Source organism: Nicotiana tomentosiformis, chromosome 1, assembly GCF_000390325.3.
Source record: "Nicotiana tomentosiformis chromosome 1, ASM39032v3, whole genome shotgun sequence".
NCBI classification, from domain to species: Eukaryota; Viridiplantae; Streptophyta; class Magnoliopsida; order Solanales; family Solanaceae; genus Nicotiana; species Nicotiana tomentosiformis.
The window spans coordinates 4,437,058-4,463,280 of record NC_090812.1 but is presented as its reverse complement, the minus strand read 5'-3'; the positions used below and the strand labels follow the sequence as shown (position 1 = coordinate 4,463,280).

At 41.9% G+C, this 26,223-nt stretch overlaps 1 long non-coding RNA gene across 1 annotated transcript; it reads right to left on the bottom strand.

Annotated features, from left to right (window-relative positions):
• Nucleotides 1-15,103: 15,103 nt before the first annotated feature.
• Nucleotides 15,104-16,297, bottom strand: LOC104086643 (uncharacterized). The gene is made up of 2 exons (XR_684141.4): nucleotides 15,810-16,297; nucleotides 15,104-15,684 (listed from the first exon to the last, which is right to left on the bottom strand). It is a non-coding gene; the product is annotated as an uncharacterized lncRNA (long non-coding RNA).
• Between the last annotated feature and the right edge of the window lie 9,926 nt (nucleotides 16,298-26,223).

Sequence of the window (26,223 nt, the reverse complement as noted above, 5' to 3'; positions counted from 1 at the left end):
CAAACTCGAAGCAGGAAACAGTGTGCAACTACCGAACAACTGGAATGTGAGACACTTAAAACGGTACTACTGCTAAGGTACAATATCAATTACTCTTTGATAATATTATGGATTGAACTAACACTTGAAGGCAACGACAAAGGATGGATGTAGTTATTAGGTCTGAAAGCATGCATTGCACTCTTTTTCCATTGAACCGGTTTTGTCCCAAAATGGGTTTTTCGGCCAGATTTTTAATGAGGCAACAATAAAATGTGCTAACATAGATTCAAAGACCAGTCTCAAACCAGAGTCAATGGGTGCATCAACAGTATCCGAGCTCTCTCAAGCTCGACCTCGAATACTGGGGGCTATTACCCTCGGGTTAAGGTTTTTAGCAAGGAAAGAAGGAAAATTTATACTTGGTTAGGATTCATTGTAAGGGCCAAAAAGTCGTGAGAACCGTGCCCACATAGCCCACCTTAGCCATGATACAAATTTTTATCATGTACTTTACACATTGAAATGAAATAAAGTTCCGCCTTGCTATATTCTTACCTCTGAAAAAATGGATCCCAAGAGCCCACGGGCTACCATTATTCGAGGACTATCGAGCCAAAGGTCTACCCCTATTCGGGGACTATCGAGCCCAAGGGCTACCCTTACTCAGGGACTATCATCCGAAAAATGTTCAGATAAACTGGGCTACCAAATCCCGGGAGAACCAAACCTATTAGGCGGTGCCCAAACACAAAAGTCTACAGCCACCTAAAAATGGCTTGGAGACGTTCGAAGATCATAATCAAAAGTAAGGCCTTTATAAAAATTTAAAACTTGCTAAAAGGTTACCCTTAGCAAAAACATCATCTAAAATCACTTAAGCATCTTGAAAAAACTTTCGGTAACACCGAGTTTTCAAAGCCTCAAGAAGAAAAAAGTTGTATCGAAATAGGGCTCCATTCGGACCTTCAAAAAACGAACGCCCTATAACTACATTGGATTCTATGCTAAGGCATTAGAAACATTGCAAGAATAGAAATTATGAGAAGATGCTGAAAAAGTAAAGACTTGAAATTGCCAGAAAGGGAATATTTTTATATATATTTCGGAATATACATACAAAGGCCCAACAAAAATGACCTCAAAATAAATAAAAAATATACATAAGACAAAAACTAAAAATAAGTACTAAGGCATTTATGCCTGGTCTTCACCGGGGCCCGACTCGTCGCCAGAGCCTTCGGTACCTTCAGGCTCATAAACCTTCTTTGCCTCGGTCTCAGATTTTTTGGTTTCCTCTATTTCAGCCGACAGGTCAAAACCTCGGGCGTGGATCTCCTTGAGGGTCTCTCTTCGGGATAGTCACTTCATATATTTGGCCTTTGCCTTTAGGTGGGCCTCGACTACCTCCACATCAGCCTTGTATTGGGCCACCATTTCTTCGGCATCAGCGGAGGTTGTATCCAACTTAGACTTTACTACCTCGTATTCGCTACCGATGGCATCCCTATCTATGATAGCCGAGCTATGCTCGGAGATCGTCATTCAGCTGAGGCCACTTATGAGCTTTCTCCTTTGCCACCCAGAGTTGGACCTCCACCGATGCCAGCTTTGCCTTGGCGGTTTCCTTCTCCGAAGCTAGCAGGTCCATTTTGTTTTTCCACCCATAGGCCATGTGATAAGTGGGGATTTTGACTGCTTATTAACATCTTTTAGCTTTTATTTTTGTCTGAAAGTATTGAATTGTATTTCCGAAACTAATGAAATTGTATAAATTGTAGGAATGCTGGAACTTTGGTCTCCTGAGATGAAATCCGACTAAAAAAGGAGTGTTCCGAAGCACAAGGCAATAAAGGGCGCAGAAGCACAAATGTGTGGTCCGCAGAAGGAATTTTGCGGCCGCAGAAAAAATTGCGGACCGCAAAATTCCATCTGCGGCCGCAAACCAAGAAGAGAAATATAACAGAACTTTCAACAATGTGCAGACCGCACATGAATTGTGCGGCCGCAGAACTGGGCTAAGAGTCAAAGATCATAGAGTATGCAAAAAAGACCAAGTCCAAGAGCCTTTATGAATTACGGACCGCACAAGAATTGTGCGGCCACAGAAGATTTCCAGGCGGCCGCCGTCTAGAAATGTGCAGCCGCAGAAGATTGCCTCATGGCCGCAGTTCAGAAATGTGCGGCCGCAGAATTCCTCTTCCTGCCAACTAAAGAAATCTGCGGACCGCACATGGAATATTGCGGCCGCAGAACCTCCCGATGAATATTTTTGTCCGAGATTTTTAGCCCTGTATAAATAGATGAGTTTCACAAAATTAGGTCATGTTTTGAACATACAAGTTGATTTAGCCGTTTCTCTTTGTTGTTTTAGGAAATTTTAGCTTATTTGAGCATTTTAACATTAGATAACATCATTTTAATCTTCCATTATTAATTTTATTAGTTTTTCTTCTTTGTTTTCTTCAATACCTATTATGAGTAGCTATAATTTTACTAGGGATGTGACCCAACCCTATTGTGTAAACCTTATGGGTGATTAACTTTATGTTTGTTTATGATTGGGTGTTGATTATTTAGCTTAGTTCATGCTTCAATTTTTGAATTAATGGTTGCAAATATTGATTTATGCCTATTTGACTTAGTCTCTACTTGAGAAAGAGAGACCTAGTCTAGGATAACTTGGCTAACAAGGAATTCGGTTAATTGAGAGATTGATTAGCCTAATTAAAGGGTTCAAATTAGAGATGGTAAGAACCCGACTTGAGCTCATATCAACTATTTTGTTTGATACTCATTTGGAATTGAGAAATTCAAATTGGGCAAAACCACTCTCTGACCAAGAGGTATTGAGTGGGTAACGTAGAGTTGAGAGTTATAATATACCCCAATCAACAAAACAAGTCTTTATCCCATTAGGCAAACACATAGGTTATGGTCACAACCCTAGGCCTTTAATTTAATTGGAAAAACCTCAAAAATATTTATCTATATTCTATTTTCTTTAGCTTGCATTCATTAGAGTAACAGTAGAAATAGAAAACAAAACCTTGTTGTGGAAGTGTAATCTTAGATAAACCATTTGCCTGCTTCGAATATATACTCCTAACACCCTTCATAACTCTCAGTGGATTTGACCCCGACTCATAGTTGGGTAATTATTATTGCATACGACCGTAGCATATCTCCTATAGAGATGTGTTATGGACGTGATCAATTTTTGGCGTCGTTGCTGGAAAGTTAGCTATATATTTGGATGTGTTTTTAGAATATCTTCTTTTCCTTCCGTGTTACTAACTTGTTTGAGAAATCGTACGTACAACTATGGCGAACAATGAGCTCGAAAATTTGCCTTTGGGGGATGTTGACGTCGAGGATGAGCAAGTTAATGAGGTTCCTCTTGAACCTCAAGCCAATAGAAGAGGCCGAGCGCCTCATGACAATGTCCCCGCTCCACCCCCACCTCCACCACGAGCGTCTCCACACCGGATATTACCCAATGAAGGATATGCAAGTGCAATAGCCCATCCCCGTATTAGGGCGGGCAACTTTCAAATCACCAATGTGATGCTCACTTTGCTTGAGCAACGGAGTTTCATCACCGGTGCTCCAACTCAAAATGCGTACAAACATTTGAAGGGGTTTGTGGACACTTGTTGGGGGAGAAAACAAACAAATGTCTCCAAGGATGCATTGAGGCTAAGACTTTTTCCCTTCTCTCTACGGGGGAAAGCTTTAGATTGGTTGGAACGTTTGCCGAACCATTCCATTCACACTTGGGATGAGTTGGTGGAAAAGTTTATTTCTAAGTTCTTCTATCTGGGACACATGGTTATACTTTGTGATGAGATTTTGGCATTCAAGCAAGAGCCAAATGAACCACTACACGAGATACGGGAACACTATAGAACAATGGTTAAGGAATGTCCCAACAATGATATGAAGATGAATATGATTCAACAAACTTTCTATCATAGGATTAACACAACCAATCAATATGTAGTGAATCAACTTGCCGATGGGAATTTCATGACTACGCCTTATGCGGAGGCGTGTGAGATTTTAGATGAAATGGCGGAAACATCATCGGCGTGGCAAATTTGGGCTAATGTTCCACAAGGTGATCCAAATGTGATCCACCTTCACAAAGAGTTGCATTACCATAGGCAAGCCATCCAAACAACAAAAAAACAAAACAAGAGGTATTGAGTGGGTAACGTAGAGTTAAGAGCTATAATACACCCCAATCAACAAAATAAGTATAAACGTCTTTATCCCATTAGGCGAACACATAGGTTATGGTAACAACCCTAGGCCTTTAATCCAATTGGAAAAACCTCAAAAACATTTATCTATAATCTATTTTTTTAGCTTGCATTTATTAGAGTAACAGTAGAAATAGAAAACAAAACCTTGTTATGGAAGTGCAATCTTAGATAAACCATTTGCCTGCTTCGAATATATACTCCTAACACCCCTCATAACTCCCAGTGGATTCGACCCGACTCATAGTTGGGTAATTATTATTGCATACGACTGTATTATATCTATTATAGAGGTGTGTTGTGGATGTGATCACTATGGCTTGGTCCCCCTTCTTGTCGGTTCGGAGTTGGTCGATCAGGTCGATTTTCTATTGGACCTGCGAGGTTGTGTTGTTAGTCACCACGACTAGCTCCTTGTTTTTAACTTCAAAGACCTATACCTTTTCAACCAGGTCGGTATGCTCCCGCCTCAGGGTCGAAGCTTTCTTCTGAGCCCTGTCCAGCTCGGCCTGAAGGTCCTTGATGGCCCCATATTGTTGCTCACTGAGAGGCTTATACATGTTGTGCCTCATTGAAGACTCTCGACGTGCCCATCTCATTCATCTTTATCTGTTCCTCCTCGATTACCATACATCGGAGGTAAATGGCTATGCCTACTAGAGCGGATAGGATCGGGGCATCCTCTAGGACCGTGAGAATAATCATCCTCTTGCGCTCGGGGTATGCACTCGGTGAAGGGAATTTCTTCACCAATCACGGGCTAATGCTCGGCCCGTCAGCTCCCAAAGGTGCATCCTTCTTCGATATCTCCAGGTGGCCCAACCGGGAGAAATATTCCAGAGTTGACATATCCATGACATTGAAGAAGGAGTGGAGAGGGTCTTTTGAACTTTGTGCTCCTTCACGTGATTTCTCTTTGCCCGCTTGGGCCTCTTCAAGCATAGACTCGATATATGAGGGCGTCTCAATGATGTCAATCACACCGGTCGCCTCCTTCAATGTAAGAGCATTTTCTTGAGAGGTCGCAACCTCCATCTCTACTTCGGCCTCTTAGACCGAAAGGGGCTCGACCTCGTGGCTCTTCTCCCCAGTCATCGCTTGTTCCATGGCAGGGGTCGATCCGTGGGAGATAAAGATATCATCTTCTTCGAACTCATCCCTGCTCCAATAAAGGAAATCAGGGTCTGGTACCCTAGACTTGGTATTCTTCTTGGGTTTGCGGGTCTGGTTGGCAGCCCTCTTCTTAATGTTTACCTCGGGGTTCAGGGAGCCCAAGGACTTTCTTTTTCTCTTCTTCTCCTCATTTGCGGCACCCCCGGCTGTCCCCTAATGGAGGGATCAATGGATAAGGTCGCTTCCTCGTCCCCTTCTAGTGGCCTAAGTTTGGTGGTCTTAGGCAAACCTGCGAAAGAAGAAGGAAAGGTCAGCATTGTGTAATTTCGAGCATAATAATAACTGTTCAAAAGAGAACTATACCATGAGAATGGGCCTTTCATCGTCCCTTCGAAAGCTTGCACCACGAGCGCTCGAAATACGACATCTGCTGGCAGATGCCTTCGATCCACTCCTTGAGCTGGGGGACTGCATTGGGAACCCGGGCAACAGCTACACGACCACAAATACTGATAGTGAGAAAGGAAACAGAGGGAACTTGACACTTAAGAAAAGGCTACACTTACGAGATGCATTCCATTTCTTGGGAAATTGCAGGAATTTGGGAGGGATCAAATCTTCAATTTTCACCCCAAAAATACGCCCCTGCCAGCCTCGGTCTCGATCCTTATCAATGCTCTAAAAGGGGGCCTTGCTAGCCCAACGAGTAAGCTTGATTAGTCCCCCTCAGAAAATTCGAGGACTGTACAAACTGAGTAGATGGTCGAGGGTCAAGTGAGGGGACTCAATGTTTTTAACAAAATAACATAGGAGGATCACGATCCTCCAAAGAGATAGGAGGATTTGTCCAGGCACACCTCGTATATCTTGCAAAATGCCAAAACTATTGGGTCTACGGGGTCCAGCGTGAAGAGGTAAGTGTAAATACTTAAATACCCCTCCACATGAGTAGTGATATTGTCCTCTGGCTCGGGGACAACCATGTTTTTGCCTTCCCATTTAATATCCTCTCAGACTATGGGAAGAGTGTCCTCAGTAATGGAGCATATGTATCTCCATGCATCTTCACCCCGACTTTGAAGTATCTGCAATTAAACACCCCCCGTGTATAAAATATTATATGGGGGGCTCGGGGGCAGCCTCTGGAGCTCCTGCCTCAGGGGCGGCCACCTCGGGAGCAGCCGCCTCAGAAGCATCCACCTCGGCATCTGTGGCCGGATGGGAAGATAAAGGGACAGCCTGCTGAGGAACTGATTTGAAAGTTTTAGCAATTGTAATCTGGAAAAAATGTGAAGATTTGAAGAATAAAAAATGAAGATTTGAAGGAACATTTATGAAGGTTGAATAGAAGAGTGTGAAGGTTGAAGAGAGGAGTATGAAGGTTTGAAGGTGGGATGAAAATCTGGGTAGAAACCTAAGAACAATTATAAAGATTTGAAGATCAAAGATGAATATATAAAGATTTGAAAAAAATGATAGTCGTTAGTGGATTCGAAGGTGGAAGCTTGGATCAGAAAGTAGAAACACAATAACGAAGGAATCAAGATAAGGCCGGAATACACTTTGCATCAAATTCATAAAGGTTGTTGGGGCATTGGTTAGCACAAATGACATGACAAGAAACTCATAGTGACCATATCTAGTCCTGAAAGCAGTCTTCGGGATATCCGGCTCCCGAAGCTTCAACTGATGATAGCCAGAACGCAAGTCAATCTTGGAAAACACCCTGGCACCCTGTAACTGATCAAATAAATCATCGATGCGAGGTAAAGGATACATGTTCTTCACTGTAACCTTGTTCAACTGCCGATAATCAATACACATACGCATAGAACCATCCTTCTTCTTCAACTCAGGAGGAGCCATACGATAGGGAGGAATAGAAATGGGCTAAGTGCCTGGAAACAAATCAATGCCAAAATCAATATCTTTGTTGGGCGGCATGCCCGGAAGATCAGCTGGAAACACATCTGGAAAGTCCCTCACTACTCGAACTGACTTGACTGTAGGGGTATCAATACTGACATCTCTCACATAGGCCAAATACGCATCACACCCCTTCTCAACTATTCGCTGAGCCTTAAGAAATGAAATGACCCTGCGGGAAGTATACTCTAAGGTACCTCTCCACTCTAATCTCGGCAAGCCTGGCATAGACAGCGTCATGGTCTTAGCGGGACAATCAAAAATAGCATAATGAGGTGACAACCAGTCCATGCCCAACATAACATCAAAATCTACCATACTAAGTAATAACAAATCGGCTCTAGTCTCAAAACCACTAAGAGCAATCAAACACGACCGATATACGTGATCCACAATGGGAGAATCTCCCACGGGAGTAGATACATAAACATGGGAACTCAAAGAATCCCAAGATATCCCCAAATGTGGAGCAAACTAAGAAGACACATATGAATAAGTAGAGCCTGGGTCAAATAATACTGATGCATCCCTATGACAGACAGGGACGATACCTGTGGTGACTGAATCTGAAGCAACGGCCTCTAAACAGGCTGGAAGGGCATAGTACATGGCCTGGCCTCCCCCTCTAGGGCGACCTCGACCTTCTCAACCTCCACCTCGAGCTGGCTGAGTAGGCGGGGTGGCAGCTGGTGCGGGAAGAATGGCTGGAGGACCCGGTGGAGCACGTGGAGACTGATAAGTCTGTGGAGGTGCACCTCTCCTGGCTCTGGGGAAATATCCAACCAGGTGACGAGTGTCACCATACTCAAAACAACCTCTCGGAGGACGCGGCGGCCAAAACTGACTCGGACCTGACCTGCTAGACTGGCCGGTGATAGCACCTCGAGTAGGAGGCACACTGGATACTAGCGGTGTATAATAGAGCTCTTGAGTACTAGGAGGAGCTGGAACACCGATGGCTGCTGGAAGAGCTGAATGAAAAGGGCGACTCACAAAACCCCTACCATAGCGTGCTGCTGGTGCACGAGCTCCTGAATAATGACCAGTTTCTCGAGACCTCTTGGCCTCTCTCTCCTCTCTGTCCCGGGCAAACATGCCCTCCACTCTCCTGGCAGTGCTCACTGCCTGCTGATAAGTGATGTCCATCTCCAACTCCCTGGCCATGCTGGTTCGAATACTGGGATGAAGTCCCTCAATGAAGAGACGAACCCTCTCTCTCTGACTGTAGCAACCAAAGCCTGAGCATGGTGAGCTAACTCACTGAAACAGACTGCATATTCCGACATAGTCATAGCACCCTGACGCAGCTGCTAAAACTCTGCGTGCCAAGCGTCCCTGAGGCTCTGAGGAACATACTCACGCAAGAACATCTCTGAAAACTGAGTCCAAGTGAGTGAGGCTGCCTCGTCCGGACTACTCAGCTCATAGGCACGCCACCACAGATATGTCGCTCCCCTCAGCTGGAAAGCGGTGAAAGAAACCCCACTCGTCTCCACAATGCCCATAGTGCGGAGAATACGATGACACTCCTCAAGAAAACCCAGAGCATCATCTGAAGCTAGTCCGCTGAAAGTAGGTGGGTGGTACTTCTTGTACTTCTCGATTCTGAGCTGCTCTGCCTCAGAAGCAGCTACCCTAGTCTCATGCTGAACCGAAGCCACTGGGGGTATAGGAATATATTTTGGGGCTTGATCAACCTGGACCCTCTGCTCAGGAGTGCGGGCTGCGTGAGTCTGTGCCCCTCCCCCGTCCTGAGATGTAGCGGGAGCTTTCAAAAATAGTCCAGCCTGATCCAGAGTGCTGAACATGCTCAAGAACTGAGCTAAAGCCTCCTGGAGGGCTGGAGTAGCAATAGGGATCTCTGGTGCTGGCCCTCCAGCTGGAGCTGCTAAGGGCTCCTCTGACGCAGCTCTCGCAGGTGCTCGGGATGCACCGTGTGGTCGTCCTCTACCCCGACCCTGGCCCTTGGCGCCTCTGGTAGGGGTCTCGGGTGCCTAATCGTTGGTCCTCCCAGTACAGGTCATCACCATCTGTGAGAAAGAATAGAATAGAGTTTTAGAATTTTGATGTCAATAACTCGCACGACAAGGAAATCTAAGGAATATGATTGTTCTTAACAGTTACATAGCGTCCTGAAGATAAGTACGGACGTCTCTACACCGATCCACGAGACTCTAATAAATCGGCTTGTGACTCGCGACTCCTATGAACCTAGTGCTCTAATACCAACTTGTCACGACCCAAATTAACCCTCCGTAAAGTGTCGTGATGGCACCTAGTCTTTACGACTAGGTAAGCCTAATATTACGAAACATGTAAAGAAAATACAACATCTTAAAGATAAACAGCATATTGTGAATAGCCAAAAGTAGTACCACTCGGCATATACAAAATAATTTTCCAAGACCCGGAATAACACTAAGTCACAAGCTGCTATAATCTATGTAGCTCTATACAAAAGTTTGAAGATAATAAAGAAAGTCTCTAGGCGAGGGAGTAGAATGGGAATCCGAAGATCTGCGGATGCAAGTAGAAGTACCTTGAAGTCTCCTAGAATCAGCAGCACGTACTAACCCCAAGGCTGATAGCTCGTACCTAGATCTGCATACGAAAACATGTGCAGGAAAGGGCATGAGTACACCACAATGGTACGCAGTTAGTGCCAAGCCTAACCTCGGTCGAGTAGTGACGAGGTCAGGTCAAGGCCCTATCGGAGTAAATATAATAAATTAAACAGTAAAAGATATAAGTAAAATTTACGGTAACACAGTTAAAGAAAATTCTCGAAAATTTAACAGTTAGGGGAGTCCTCGGCTCAGAACAAAGTAAAAACAATAAGGAATCTCCTGGGATACTGTCCCGTAGTTTCGAATGAATATTCAGTACAGGGGGATCTCCCGAAATACGTCGGTAGTCCCAAAGTAAATATGCAGTGCTGGGGGGTCTCCCGAAATACATTCGTAGTCCCAAAGTAAATATGCAGTGCTGGGAGATCTCCCGGAATATGTCTGTAGTCCCAAAGTAAATATGCAGTGCTGGGGGATCTTCCTGAATACGTCCGTAGTCCCAAAGTAAATATGCAGTGCTGGGGGATCTCCCGGAATACGTCCGTAGTCCCAATTTAAATATGCAATGCAAGATAAAATGACAGGCATGGCCTCGAATTAAACAGTTTACACTAATCACAGATAAGGAAAATAGGGATTTAACTAAGCATGGAGCACAGAATGTCAAATAGGTAGTTAAAACACTTACATGCCTTTCTAGTTTAAACTAAAAAAATAAACATATTAGTGCAATTTAATAAGAGAAATAATTTATGATTTAAAAAGGATAAACAGAATTTTTGCAATAACAGTCCGTGTACGTACTCATCACCTCACATACACCGCGCCCACACACCAAATAATATCAAGATATCCTAAGGGGAAAGTCCCCAACACAAGGTTAGGCAAGCCACTTACCTCGAACCGCTCAAATCAATTCGATATCACGTTCTTGCCACGAGTATCCGCCTCCAAATGGCCCGAATCTATTCAAATTAATTGCATAATATAAATATAACTACAAGTAACTAATTTAACTAATTAATTCGAAGCTAAGGCGTGAAATTAGGAAAAATGCCCAAAAAGTCTCTCCGGTCCCACGTCTCAGAATCGGGTAAAAATTATAAATATTGAACACCCATTCACTCACGAGTCTAACCATATCAAATTTACTAAATTCCGACACCATTTGGTCCTCCAAATTCACAAATCAAACCTCCAAATCCCTAGCCTCCAACTTCCAATTTTCACCTTAAATACACACTAACTAGGTGAAACAATTCATGGCAAAGCAAGACTATTGATAAAAAATAAGCACAAGGGACCTACCTCAAGAAATGCCTCAAAAATGCTCTCAAAAATCGCCCTAAACCGAGTTTGCAAAGTCAAAAATGACAAAAATCGCGAAGCCCTTCGGTTTTAACCACTGCCCAGATATTTTTGCACCTGCGGAATCTGGGCTCGCACCTGCGGGTGCGCTTGTGCAGAAAAAGTGTGCATTTGCGCAATTCACTTGCCCCCTCTACCTTCGCACCTGCGACGAAAGGGCCGCACCTGCGAAAATCCCTTCCGCTTCTGCTAATAACTTGCGCACTTGCGAACGGTCTTGCGCATTTGCGGGTATCGCAGATGCGGCCTTTTTCCATGCACCTGCGACCCCTGACCAATCCACCCAAATCCACTTCAGCGCCAATTTTCTCGCATCTGCGAGCATCCTTGCGCAGGTGCGATTACAGCAGAACCAGCAAAAACACCTGATTTTCTCCTAAGTCTAAATTCATTCCGTTAAGCATCCTAAACACACCCAAGGCCCCTGGGACCTCAACCAAACATACCAACTAATCCTAAAATATCATACGAACTTAGTCGAGCCTTCAAACCACATCGAACAACACTAAAATCATGAATTAAACACGGATTCAAGCCTAAGAATTTAAAATTTTCCAAATTCTACAAACGATGCCGAACCACATCAAATCTAGTCCGAATGACCTCAAATTTTACACACATGTCACAAATGACATTATGAACCTACAGTCACTTTCAAAATTCCATTCCGAGCTCGATGTCAAAATTTTCACTATCGGCCGAAATCGCCAAAAAAACTAACTTTCGCCAATTCAAGCCTAAATCTACTACAGGCCTCCAAAACACATTCCGGACGCGCTCGTAACCCCAAAATCACTCAACGGAGCTAACAGAGTTGACGATATTCTATTCCGGATCCGTCTTCACACAGACTCCGGCAAGTCCCAATTGCGGAAACAAACGTGGGGAAAAGAGTTATTAGGAGATCGGGGCTCAAATTCTCAGAACGACCGGCCGGGTCGTTACACTAACAGAGGGTCGTGATATCCACACCCAACCGGATATCACGGCGCAGATCTCGCCCGATGTCGGTAGCATATCAGTAATTGATGTACAAGGAGGATTTTTATTTTTTTAGCATTGTACGAGAGGTAATACTCTCCTACAATATAAAAGGGAGGTTTCTTATTCAATAGGGACATTGTATCACGCATACCAAGGCAATACAAACTTGTTTCTCTACTTTCTAGTTACTGGAAAGTTCTTATTTTAATCATAGTTCTTCAAACGCATTTGTCTCCGAATCGAGGGCCCGGTCGAGGGCAAAACTATTATTAAGCTTAAATCCGAGCTCGAACTCAATATCACAACTGGTTTGGTTATTTATAATACCTTTAATTTATTTATCCAACATTCTTGATCATTCGTGTCGAATCAATCCACATATCTTTAAAACCAATTGTTATCCATTTTAAGGATAAACACTCTTAATAAATAATTTTTTTAAAAACCATATAATTTATATAAAAAATTGAGTTGAAGTTACAAAATTAAAATATATGAAATTAATAAAAATGCTCATGTGATAAAAATACTTATGCGAATAGGAATTGCCATATTGCTAAGATTCGAAAAACGGTAACGATGAAAACACTGCCATAGATTACTTTCTAATCAACACAATTTTTCTCGGAGATGAAAATAGTAATGAGAGAGTGAAATAAAGTTGAATCCTCTAGGAAACAATGAAACACAATTAATTGTGTTATCGAGGCTTGCGTGTTTCAGATGTTCCTTTTATAAGATTTCAATTTCAAAATGCAGAGGTAAAGTGGAATTCGATAAATAGTTTTGTTGATATTGGAGATGGCATTGTTTGTCTTTCTTCTTGGTTGGGTATGATCTTGACAAAGATGACTGTTTCTTTTAAACCCACAAATTGCGCCAAATTGACACAATTGTTGTCTCTATCATGTGGATGTTTGATATCTAAAGTAAGTGTTTGCAACAAATTATTTGTGATACAAAAATAAATTGCAATCACAATATAAATATGAAGAAACATAATTTTATTGATAAAATGATGCGGGTATAACTTTTTTTGTTTTCTTGATTTTTTTCTTTAGATTGTTCTCCGTGATTCGAGGGATTAACCAGCGTATATCTCGAACGTAGGATGATGCAAACTTCCTTAGGATGTATTTGATCTCCAGGAAAAGGAGGAAGATACGTTGATCATTTCGGTGGTTTTGAGAAAGACAATATTTGATATCTTTGATCTCTTTGTAAATATTTCATGAATTATTTATGGAATTTCGAGATGCTTTTAAAGGGAATATGTGGCCCCCTTTTATAGGTGTAAAGATTTTGGGTAGAGTGACTTCCAAGTTAGGGTTTCAGGTATAGTGGCCTCCAAGTTAAGGAATCAGATAGAGTTGCCTCCAAGAAACCTCGATGGACTCTACTTGTAGTATATTAAATTTAAGATTTTGCCCAAATTTCATATGGATTTGATCCGATAAAATTTTGAGGTCGACAAATGCCCCCTACTTCAAGGCTTGTTGGGGCGTAGATTTACAAGATCGTCATAGACGAGACTTGAAGTACTAGCAAAGATGACACAACATTCTTTTCATCGCGAGAGAAGAGATGAAGGGCAGATTTGGTCCCTCTGGGTGTGCCAATTTATTTGCAACAAATTATTTGTGACACAAAAATAAATTGCAACCTTAATATAAATATGAAGAAAACTAATTTTATTGATAAAATGATGTGGGTATAATTTTGTTTGTTCCCTTGATTCTTCTCTTTAGATAGTTCTCCGGGATTCGAGGGCTTAACCAGCATATTTCTCAAACATAGGATGGTGCGAACTTTCTTAGGATGTATTTGATCTTCAGGAAAAGGAATAACATTCGTTGATCACTTCAGTGGTTTTGAGAAATACAATGTTTGATGTCTTTGATCTCTTTGTGAATAATCCATGAATTCTTTATGGAATTTCGAGATAATTTTAAAAGGGAATACGTGGCCTCCTTTTATAGGTGTAGTTAGGGTTTTGGGTAGAGTACCCTCCAAGCTAGGGTTTCAGGTACAGTAGCCTTCAAGTTAGGGTTTCAAATAGAGTTGCCTTCAAAAATATCGATGGACTCTACTTGTAGTATCTTAAATTTAAGATTTTGTCCAAATTTCATATGGATTTGATCCAATAAAATTTTAATGTCTACCGTATATATGTTATTTGATCGTCAAATATTGGGGTTAATTTCACCTACGGTAATCAAACTAATTCTCAATCTCACAAAAAGTTATTTATCTACTCTTTTGTCACTTACTCATCACGCCAACTATGCCTTATAAAAAGAACTAAGCGGTCGTTGCAAACATAATCCGGTTTATAAGTACGGAGTCGAATCCCACAGGGAATTAACCTACTAATCACAACTGCTAGTTTCGCAAGAACTCAAGTAATCAACTTTCAAAAATATTGAATAATGAGTTGAGTGTTTACTAACTAAATGCAAGGTAATTAAAAAACTGTAATTTTATTACTAACAAAGCAAATACTGTAAACAAGATTGGAAAGGTCTAGGGTTACGATTTTCCCTCTTATCGAAATTCTCCCAGCTACGTCTCCTATAAATTCGCCTAGATATTCTCTACCGATCGTAAGCACTTTAGGTATCGTAATTCTCTTCCGAGAAACTATAATAATTTACTAAACGTATTCTTCCGAACTACGCTAGCTAGCATTAATTCACCGCTCACTAAAATTCACACCAAGGTTTCATTATTCCTAATCCCACTTTTAAACCCTCCGTATTGATTTCTCATATACGTTAGAAGTGATGTTGTTCAACAACTACCTAAATATGTACCCTTTTTGAAGTAATACATGCTAAATAGCCATAATCAATTGAGGGCCCTTCAATCAACCATAATTATCACGTAGTTGAACAAGTAGAGAAAATCCAAATGGCAAACTTATATTAAACGCAACAAAAATTCATCCTCCAAGAAGTTCCATCAAACCCTAGAATAAAGAGTTTCTCTACTCATAATTATTTGCACAACTACAATATAAGAATTCATCACCAATAATAGAAAATGGAAGAAGAAAGATAAAAACTCGTTTCTGAATCTTCCGCCTTGGTCCTTGCTTGTTCTTGCCTTTAAAAATATTGTGTAACCCTAAAATAGTGTCTCCTCCTCCAAAGTTCCGTAAAAATCATGCTTAGCGTGTATTTATATGACCTAGTATGGTGGAGGGTCGTACAATACAATCCAATCTCGGATAGGACAGCTGGAATCTGTGTCTGCCTTCGCGCGTCGCGCGCCCATGGACGCGGACTCAGCTTTTGCAATTTTCCAGTTCGCGAAGCGATCCCTGCCTTCCCTTCACTTCGATGTTTTGTGCCTTCAGTTTTCTCCTTTTTTGCGTCCGTTTTCGTGCCACGCACGAGATTAGACGAACTCCCAATTCTTTCCATCTCTTCCTTTTTGTGTCAAATTGTCATCATTTGATTATTTATCATCCAAACTCGTTCCTACACATAAGAAATACATAATGAGCATATTTCACTTCAAAAATCACGTAATCTCCCGTGACTCACACAAGAATTAATATGCAAATATACTCAAAAATATGCACTTTTCATCATTTATCACTTACCCTCAAATATTGATATGTTATTTTATTTCTTCTTCTTTAGTTGTTTCACCGAGGTGCATCACTTCTTATCTCTTCTTTTACTTTTCTGACGTGATGCGTAGCATTTCACCGGGATGGATATGATCTTGACACAATTAACCAGCTAGCTAGCTTTCTATAGAGAAACCATCGATCATGGCAACCAAAATTAATCTCACTAATATCTTCCTCTTAGCAATCTCCCTCACTACTCTCTTCTCTTCATCAGAAGCAAAAACTACTAATACTACTGGCCGTGGATTTAGCATTCAGCTTATTCACCGTGAATTTGGAGAAGATAGAGGAGACAATTTTGAAGAACGGTGGATAAGCTGAATGCTAAATCCACTGCCAGTAGTTTTTGCTTCAGCTGATGAAGAGAAGAGAGTAGTGAGGGAGATTGCTAAGGGGAAGAGATTAGTGAGAGTAATTTTGGTTGCCATGATCGATGGTTTCTCTATAGAAATTAAGCTAGCTAGCTGGTTAATTGTGTGTGATCGATGTGTTTAAGGCCCAATATTTATAGGCACACTTCTTCTCTCATATTAGCTAGTGGATAATTAAAGGATAACCACTTAATGATGATTATCATTAATCTAATAATCTTCATGTTCATGGAAAGTGACTTCAAGTGAGTAATATAAAGAAAACCAACAGGAAAGAATTAAGGGATCAAAAGAGCTCTTTTTTCTCTTTCAGGAATTCGTTACTGTTTCCTATTTTGCTCTAATATCATTTAATTGTACTAATCATATTAATATATGTATATATCTATCTAATGACACTTCTTGACAGCAGACATCACTCGGTTCATTTTATATAGAGAGGTCGAGGGTTCTCAATACTCGATAACTACGTACCTACACGGAACTTTATATTTTTGAGTCTTTCATATATTCTCTGAAAAAAAGAGATGTTTCTGAGTCGCGGTTTGGTGTATGTAAAAGCCGATATATTTTTAGCCTTATTCACGCAGGTTTAAGACACTTCATACCCAACAAATTATCGATATTAATCTTTCGTTAATTTGTTCTTCTTTCTGAGCTTACCAAAAGTATTCATGCGCACGCCCACCTATAAGGCTAAAGAGGGCCATCCCATCTATAAATAAACATTAGTGGTTTATTTAGCACGCCAAATATGTTTGTACAATCCTATCTAAGAAACCTTCTTCGTCGGACTAAGTCTATATATTAATCTAGTGCCAACAATGTCGTACTCATATATATCCAATTAGACAGTCTACTAAGGCAGAAAGAAATTAATCGGACTACATTTATAGACCTTACATGCATGTGCTTTACTCGTAGTTTATGGTAAAATTTATTTCAGTCTATATATTAATCTAGTGCCAACAAATGTCATACTCATATATAGTTAATTAGTTAGTCCACTATGACAGAGAAATTAATCGAACGACATTTATAGGCCTTACATGCATGTGCCTTACTCGTAGTTTATGGTAAAATTTATTGTTAAACTCCAATTCCTCCAATCTATGAACATGAAATTCCTATGGAATGGCCAATTGGCCATAAGGCCTACTGAACCAAAACCAAATTCCCTGTCATGAGGATTTTATATACATTGTGTATACGGTCAAAATCGGGTTCGCCTTTTGTGTGACTAATCGAGACTGGAATATGATAGGTTAAAGTTCGACCTCGAATTTTATCGAACCGAGGTGCGAAGTTATATCGTTAAGCTCGAGACACCGGGACCGAACAAAATCGAGATCAGACGAGATCGAGGAAAATTTGCCGAGCCGAATAACAGAAGGCCGAAATATCTGCAATCGGTTGTAGATCACGGCGGAAATCTCAGTACGTATCAAGGATACGCCGATTAATTAACAAATAATGAGATTTTTTACCTTGCATAGAATTGTATCAAGAGTAAGACTCTCCTACTATATAAAGAGGGTCTAATCATTGGTAACAAAAAAATGACACGCATCACAAAGCAATATACTGTCATTTCTACCTTTTATCATCTTGTTATTCTGTTCATACATCAGTTGAAGCATTTCTTGGTTCAAGGGTGATCGAACTCGAGGGCCAAGGCTGTTCAATTTGTGTGGTTTGCATTTATTCTTTTATCGTCGATTCCAATATAAATCTGCTTTCTTAATTTGTATCAAGTTATATCACGTATCCTTAAAATCGCGTTTAAATTCAATTGTTATCCGATTTTTAGGGTAAACACACTGCTCCAATTTTAGAAAGCAAAGGTCACATATAGTAACCCCGTTATACAAGAATTGTCCTACAATAGGTTATTTAGCAGTTCAAAGATCAAGTCTGTGGGGACCGTTTCAATTAATAATAAGATTAAGTTATAAAGAAAAGACAGCCAGTGCACAAAGCATCGCGCATTCATATAGAGTACGGAGAAGGGCCGCACCTTAAGAAGTATGATGTATAGACAACCTCCTGCCCTAATGCAATTATTAGTGGCTGCTTCCACGTCAATGAGCTTAAGTTATATACATCGTCAATATAAGAATTTTTACACTGTTAGATGGACAAAGAATATCTACAAGTGTTCCTCTACATGCGACCTGCAAAATTGACCTAATGATATAAAAATTCTTTATACCAACGATATATATAACATAAACTCGTTAGTTAAACAATCTTCACGGAAACTTACTTAAAGTGAGGAAACTAATGCTCAAACTGATTGTTTACCCTCAAAATTGGATAACAATTGAATTTATACGCATTTTTAAGGATACGTGATCTAACTTGATACAAATTGAGAAATCATAATACAATTGAAATTAATGATAAGAAAAGTAAATGCAAATCACACAAGTTGAACAATCTTGGCCTTGAAGGTTGATCACTCTCGAATCAAAAATGCTACAAACGGTGCCGGAACAAAGTAATAAAATAATAATAACTAGAAAATGACAGTTTATTGCTTTGGGATGCGTGTTACAATGTCCTTTACAAATACTCAGGCCCCTTTATATAGTAGAGGAGTCCTACCCTAGGTACAATTCTATATAGGGTAAAAATATCTCATGCTTTGCTAATTAATCGATTTTATTGATACATGCTGAGATCCCCGTCGTGATATCCGACCGGTTACGGATATTTCGGCATTCCGTTATTTTGGTTCGATAATGTTTTCTCGGGCTAATTCGGAGTCGAGGTTAGTTCCGGGGGAATGAACTCGACAATCTTGAAGACGCTTGCTCTAACCTCGTGCCTAGGTTCGATGGAATCCACGGTCGATCTCTAATCCATTATGTTTCATTCCCAATTTGTCATGCAATAGATGAGCTCAGTTTCTACCGTATACAGATAGTCCTCTCATTTTTCGGAGAGTAAACGAAGAGGAACAATATGAGCCCTTGATCATACTTCGATACTTTGCGCCAAAAATGACAAAATGTGTGAAACGTCTCGTCAGTCACATCATAATGGCATTAAATGTCCGTCAGTTTCTGGTCGTCCACTACAGGTTTTGAACCGTCATTTGCAAACTATAAATACTTCCTCCTTCATTCATTCAAACTTTACCTCCAATTTTTTCCTACTCTTGTCCTTAAAGAACCTTTGCATTTTCTAGTGCTTACCCCAATTTCTTGTAAGCTTTGTAAGGGTTCCTCCTTTGCCTGAACTTATTCAAGCGTGCTCCTTGAACTCCTTCCTCTTCATCTTCATCAAAGAATGGCTAAGACTTCTAAGTTTGTTCCCCAAAAAGAAACCCCTTTTTCCTCGAGACCGTTTGAGAATGCTTTGCATGTTGCTATTGAGGAACTGATACAGGAACCCCATCTAAAGTCGTTCATCCCTACAGGATGCCCAACCGGAGCCGACTTCAAGGTTGAGAAAACCTCCTCGGTATCGAGTCGATGCGAGCCGGTCTCGAGATACATATGTTTGATTACCAACAGTGTCCTCGAGAAGGTCAATGAGGAATGCAACTGGGCCGATAAGCTTATAGTGGTCCCTACCCCCAAGGAATCGATCACCACCCACGTGGAGGGTTTTCTAAGTGTTTACACTTACCCTTTCACGCTGAGTCCTTTAGATCCAGTTATTATAGACTCTTCCAAAAGGTATGAGGTGACTCTCGGGCAGATTCATTCTTCGTTTTGGAGGATTGTAATTCTACTTTGTTTCTTCATGAGCAAACTCGAGGGTGCCCCTTTACCATCGACCACTTTATGCGCCTGTATAGCCCCAGACTATACCGGGGGGGATTAATCAAGCTTGCACGTCAGGCCACTAAGTCCCCATTCTCTAGCATCAATGAGGATCGGGACCGAGGCTGGTTGGGCCGGCCTCGGACTTAATTTCGGCTGAGGACATGCTATTTCCTGATAAATGGAACATGAAGTGTAAGTATAATCTTGCCTTTGATGTTTTGTTCATCATTTTTCTTTTGACCCTCGTCTTATCGATTCTTTGTGGTGCAGTTGTTGCTCGGATGCTGGATATAGTACCTCGACTCAAGGAGTGGGTTGAGGGCATCGTGTTGCAAAAGCCCTGCTCCGAGCGTGTGCGGCACGAACTTTCGAAGGGACGTTGGGAGGCCCGTTCTCATGGTGAAAGTTTTCTTTAAGTTAAATTCGACCTCATTTTTACGCTGTCGATCTCTAACTTGTTTTACTTTCCTTTTGCAGGTTTATCAAAAGATATTGAGATGAGGCCTCCGTTAGGTAATGATGACATATTCACCTAGCCCTTTGCTCCGAAACAGGATAAAAATAAGAAAATAAGAAAAGATCTGAGTTCCTCGAGCCACGAAAAAAAGAAAACGAGAAAGCGGCTGGCGCACAAACCTAAAGAAAATACAAGCACAAGAGAACTCACATCGGACTCACTTCATCGGTTGAGGGATGAGTCTGAAGAAGAAGAAGAAGAAGAAGAAGAAGAAGAAGATTCTAACTTGGTGGCCTGTGTGAGAAGCGGTTCCGAACTGCCTCAAACCAGGGAGGCTGACGAAGAAACAATGGCCGAAGCCTCCGAACTAGGGAGGGTCGAGGCTGTTTTGACCCGAACTGAGGAGGTTGACAAAGAAACCATGGCCGGTACTCCCCAATCATAAGATAATATACCGAAAGATGCACTTGGGTGATAGATCTCTCCGGGTCGCCCTTGTTTACTGATTCTATGATAAACAAGGCTCAGACACTAAAAGGTTTCCTCAGTGAGGGGCCCCAAGGAGCAGCATATTCTTTTCACAACTTATTCGATGGCTTGGATTCTACCGCCTCGGAAGATGTCACCGGGTTGGGTAACTTACCAGTACCGAAGAAGATACTATCTCCGGGAGCGGGCGGGTCTTCTTCGAGCCCAAAATTAGTGAACCGGTTCCCAGCTCCTAATGCTGATCCTACCCGGAAGTGAGCAATCTTTATGTACATTCTGGAGGATGCCCGGGTTCTCTCTACCCCATAGGAATTGCCGATTACCTTCGGTGCTTGGTGACCGAAGAGGATTAGGCCAAAATGAATGAGGTGGAAGCGCCCTACCTGTTCAACGAAGCTCAACATGCATTGAATCGGATAACTTCAAATGTCCCTTTATTATGTTCTTAGATTTAGTCATAAATAATCGTAACATTTTTCTTTGTGCTTGCATGCCTCGGTACTTCATCATGAGGCTTTTCTCCGATACCTGGAAGAGTTCAAACGTCAAGAGGTCAAGACTCGGGAGCTTACTGAGAAGAAGGATGCTTACAAGCTTCTTAGTGAGAAATCCCAAGCTGAGCTAGAAGCGGCTCAGAAGGAGAATGCCGACCTAGTCGAGAAGGTAAGAAGAGTTTTTAAAGTTAGTGATAATGAGTCAGACATAATGGCTAACGATTCGAACCCGCAGGTTCAAAAGAAGCTTGACCAGATTGAGCAGCTCCAGGGGGAGGTGGATACGGTCAGAGTCGATGTCGAAGAATGGAAGAAGAATATGGATTGCCAGGCCTCGGAGAAGGAGACTGCCCGGGCACAGTTGAATTCGGCTGAGGTTCAGCTTCGGACTGTAAAGGAGAAAAACTTGGTGCAGGCCAAAAATACCGAAGGGCTCCAATCTCAGCTGAACTCGGTTGTCTCCGGTCAAGAGAATCTGGTCAAAGAGCTTGAGGCGACCAAGTTAGAGGTTGTCGTAGTAAGGGCCAAGGCCGATGATAAGGTGGATCAGCACAAGGCTAATGCCGAGGCGATTCAGGACCAAACAAAATACATAGTGAAGGATGCGAAGTGGCAATCTCGAAGGGAGGCCCTCGAGGGAGTCCATGCTCAGAATTTTGACTTATTGGCTAAAATCAAGACAACCAAGATATACGAAGCCAAGTCCAGGAAGCTTGCTTACCTTGAGGAAGATTTCGAGGGGTCTAAAGAGTCAGTTTAGTCCGATGGTGGCGAAGACCCCATAGATGATGATGTGGCCCCCGATGAAGATTAGGCCGTTTAGGATCTTTTTAGGCATCTTTGCATTTTGTTTTTTGTACCATCTTTTTGTTAAGGCCGTTTTTGGCCCTTGTAAAGATTTTCATCGGACAGTTCGGCCCTTGTAAAAGAAATTTTTGATTATCAATATAAGGTCTTTTCCCTTCAACAGCTTTTAAGTTTTCCCTTTGCCTTGTTATTTTTATTTGCAAAGATCTAAGTGCCTTGACATAGAAAAAAAGACTCAAAGAAACCTTGCCTTCAACTATTTCATTTTAAGGCATCGTGGGGGTTCGGTGTGACCGAAAGTTTTCTTTCCACAAAGTACTTAGACTTTTTTAAGTCATAGTCTGTCGAGGGTAGACTTTGGAACCGGTTAAGAAATTTTAAGGCCTTGTTGTTTTTGTTACGGGCCTCGGACGTCTCCGAGCCGTGTTTATATGGACGTAGCCTTTATAGTTTGGGTGTTGTCCCGTGTTAATATTATTATCCCGAGTTATCCGGGGCTACCTAAGAAGGCAATCCCCAAGTGGGGGTGGCCTTAGCCTATAAAATTCGGGGGTTGCCTAATAGGTCTTATACCCTCGAGGTCTAATAGCATGGACTATCCGAGTTTGTTTTCGGACGGCAGTCCCCGAGTGAGAGAGTGATTATTCAAACTCCGGTTAAGGTGGCCTATGGGAACGTTTCCTTTAGGGGATCAGTAGCGGGGAATTCCTTTAGAAATGTAAATGAAAAGATTTTAAAAGACAAGATGTTTGCAAGGAAGAGACTTCTCTTTATTCTTGTGCATAATAATGATGTATGTGTGCATGCTTTGTGTCAGGGTTCGAGCAGTCTATGTGGGCACGATTCATTTAACTGTTTGACCCTTATTTAATCCTATCGATCGAGACCCTTCAATCCTGAAATCTCTCTCCATGCTACAGTCGATATCGTAGGGTAATGCCCTCTAGTGTTTGAGGTTGATAGAAGAGTGACCTCGAATACTATTTTGATCACTGTCACCGGTTCACTGCCAGCCTTCGATTCTATGATATCACGATTTACTTATTGCCTCGTTAAAAACCTTGCCGAAAAACCCATTTGGGACAAAACTGGTTCAAGGAAAAAAGAGTGCAACGCATGCTTTCCGACCTAAAATCCCGTACTTTTCCTTATCGATCACTTGCAAGAGTTGGTCCAAAATATAAGTAAAAGAAAATGGATGGGATCGTACCTTAGCAGTAATATCGTTCCAGGTGAGTTACATTCCAGTTGTTTGGTAGTAACTCATCGTTCATTGTTCCGAGCTTGTAGGATCCTTTCCCGGTGATCTCGATAATTTGGTACTGTCCTTCCCAATTCGGCCCCAATTTCCCTTTGTTCGGGTTTCAGGTATTTAGCGTGACCTTTCTTAGTACCAATTCCCCGGTATTGAAGTGTCTAAGGTTGACCCTTCGATTATAATATCTTTAGATCCGCTGTTTTTGGGCGGCCAACCAAACAAGGGTGGCCTCGCATTTTTCATCTAATAGCTCCAGGTTTGTACTCATAGCTTTGTCGTTCTATTCCCTTGTCGCATATCAGAATCTGATACTTGGTTCCCTAACCTCGACCCGTATCAAAACTTCGGTGCCATAAACCAAAAAATGAGGTAGCTCCGGTACTGGACTTCGAGGTTGTACAATATGCCTACAAGACTTCAGGTAATATTTCTTTCCATCTTCTTTTGGCGTTGGTTAACCTCTTTTTAAGGTTTTGGATTATGGTTTTGTTGGTATATTCAGCTTGTCCATTCCCACTAGGGTGATAGGGTGTCAATAAGATCCTTTTGATCTTGTGATCTTCGAGGAATTTGGTTACTTTGCTTCCGATGAATTATTTCCCATTACCGCATACGATCTCGGCTGGCATTTCGAATCAGCATATGTTATGGTCCCAAATGAAATCGATGACCTACTTCTCTCTGACCTTCTCATATGCCTGGGCTTCCACCCACTTAGCAAAATAATCAGTCACAAACAATATAAATTAAGCCTTACCTGGTACCCGAGGAAGGGGGCCAACAATGTCCATTCCCCACTTCATGAATGGCCATGGAGATAACACCGAGTGCAACAGCTCCCCGGGTTGATGGATCGTCAGATCGTGTCTTTGGCATTCATCATATTTTCGAACGAACTCCTTTGCGTCTTTTTCCATGTCAATCCAGTAATAACCGGCTCTGATGATTTTTCGAACCATCAATTCGGTGCCGGAATGATTTCCACAGGTACCTTCGTGGATTTCCCTCAAAACATACTCAGTATCCCCCGGCCCTAGACATATTGCGAGTGGGCCATCAAATGTTCTTCTGAATAAGGTTTCATCCTCGGACAGGCTAAATCGAGCCGCTTTTGTACGCGGGGCCCTCGACTCTTTTAGATTTGAGGCAGTTTACCGGACCTGAGATATTTCACGTATTTATTCCTCTAGTCTCAAGTTAGGCTCGTCGAGTTGATCTCGGTGTGGCCTTCGTCCACCACCAATCTCATAGGTTGTACGACTTCTCCCGAGTTAAACTCGTCATCTTCGACCAACGACCCCAAGTTAGCGAGGGCATCGGCCTCGCTGTTTTGATCTCGAGGTACGTGTTGCAAAGTCCATTCTTTGAACCGATGTAATGTCACTTGTAATGTGTCCAAGTATCTTTGCATTCGTTCTTCTCTGACCTCGAATGTTCCATTGCCTTGGTTTACCACGAGGAGGGAGTCGCACTTGGCTTCGATCACCTCCGCTCTTAAGCTCTTGGCTAATTCAAGGCCTGTAATCATGGCCTCATATTCGGCCTCGTTGTTAGTCAATTTCACAGTCTTAATAGATTGTCTAATTATATTATATGTTGGTGGTTTTAGTACGATGCCAAGTCCGGACCCTTTTGCGTTTGAGGCGCCATCCGTGAAGAGGGTCCAGATTCCCGAGAAAGTTCCTAAGTTAACCAATTACTCTCTTTCGACCTCGAGTATTAGGGCCGGTGTAAAGTCGGCCACAAAGTCTGCCAAAATTTGAGACTTAATGGCAGTCCTAGGTTGATGCTCAATATCGTACCCACTTAGTTCTACGGCCCATTTGGTCAATCGACCCGAGAGTTCGGGCTTATGCATAATGTTCCTCAATGGGTAAGTAGTTACGACACATATGGGGTGACATTGGAAGTATGGTTTTAGCTTCCTAGAGGCGCTTAGCAAAGTGAGCGTCGGTTTTTCCAGGTGAGAGTATCTAGTTTAGGCCTCACCTAAGGTCCTACTAACATAGTAAATTGGAAATTATGTACCTTGCTCTTCCCGAACTAGGACTCCACTTACCACTATCTCAGAGACCGCCAAGTACAAATACAGTTGCTCGTATGTCTTCGGTGTGTGAAGCAAGGGAGGGCTCGATAAATACCTCTTGAGTTCCTCTAAAGCTCGTTGGCATTCCGAGGTCGAAGAGAAGTTGTTCTTCTTTTTCAACAGTATGAAGAATTGGTGGCTCTTGTCAGACGACCTCAAAATAAATCGCTCCAGGGCGGCTAGTCGTCCGGTTAACCTTTGCATGGCCTTTACGTTGTCCACGACCGTGATATCTTTGATGGCTTTGATTTTATCGGGAATAATCTCGATTCCTCGATTGGATACCATGAATATGAGGAACTTACCCGACCCCACTCCAAACGCATATTTTTCTGGGTTCAGCTTCTTGTTGTACTGCTTCAGTGTGTTGAAGGTTCCCTGCAAATTTTTTAAATGGTCCTCTGCTCGCAAGGACTTAACTAACATATCGTCAATGTAAACCTCCATTGATTTTCCTATTTGTTCCTCGAACATCCGATTTACTAAGCATTGGTATATGGCACCAACATTTTTTAATCCAAACGGCATTACGTTATAACAGTATGTGCCGTATTTAGTGATGAAGGAAGTTTTTTCTAAATCACCCGGGTCCATCTGTATTTGGTTGTACCCGGAATAAGCGTCGAGAAAATTGAGGGTTTCG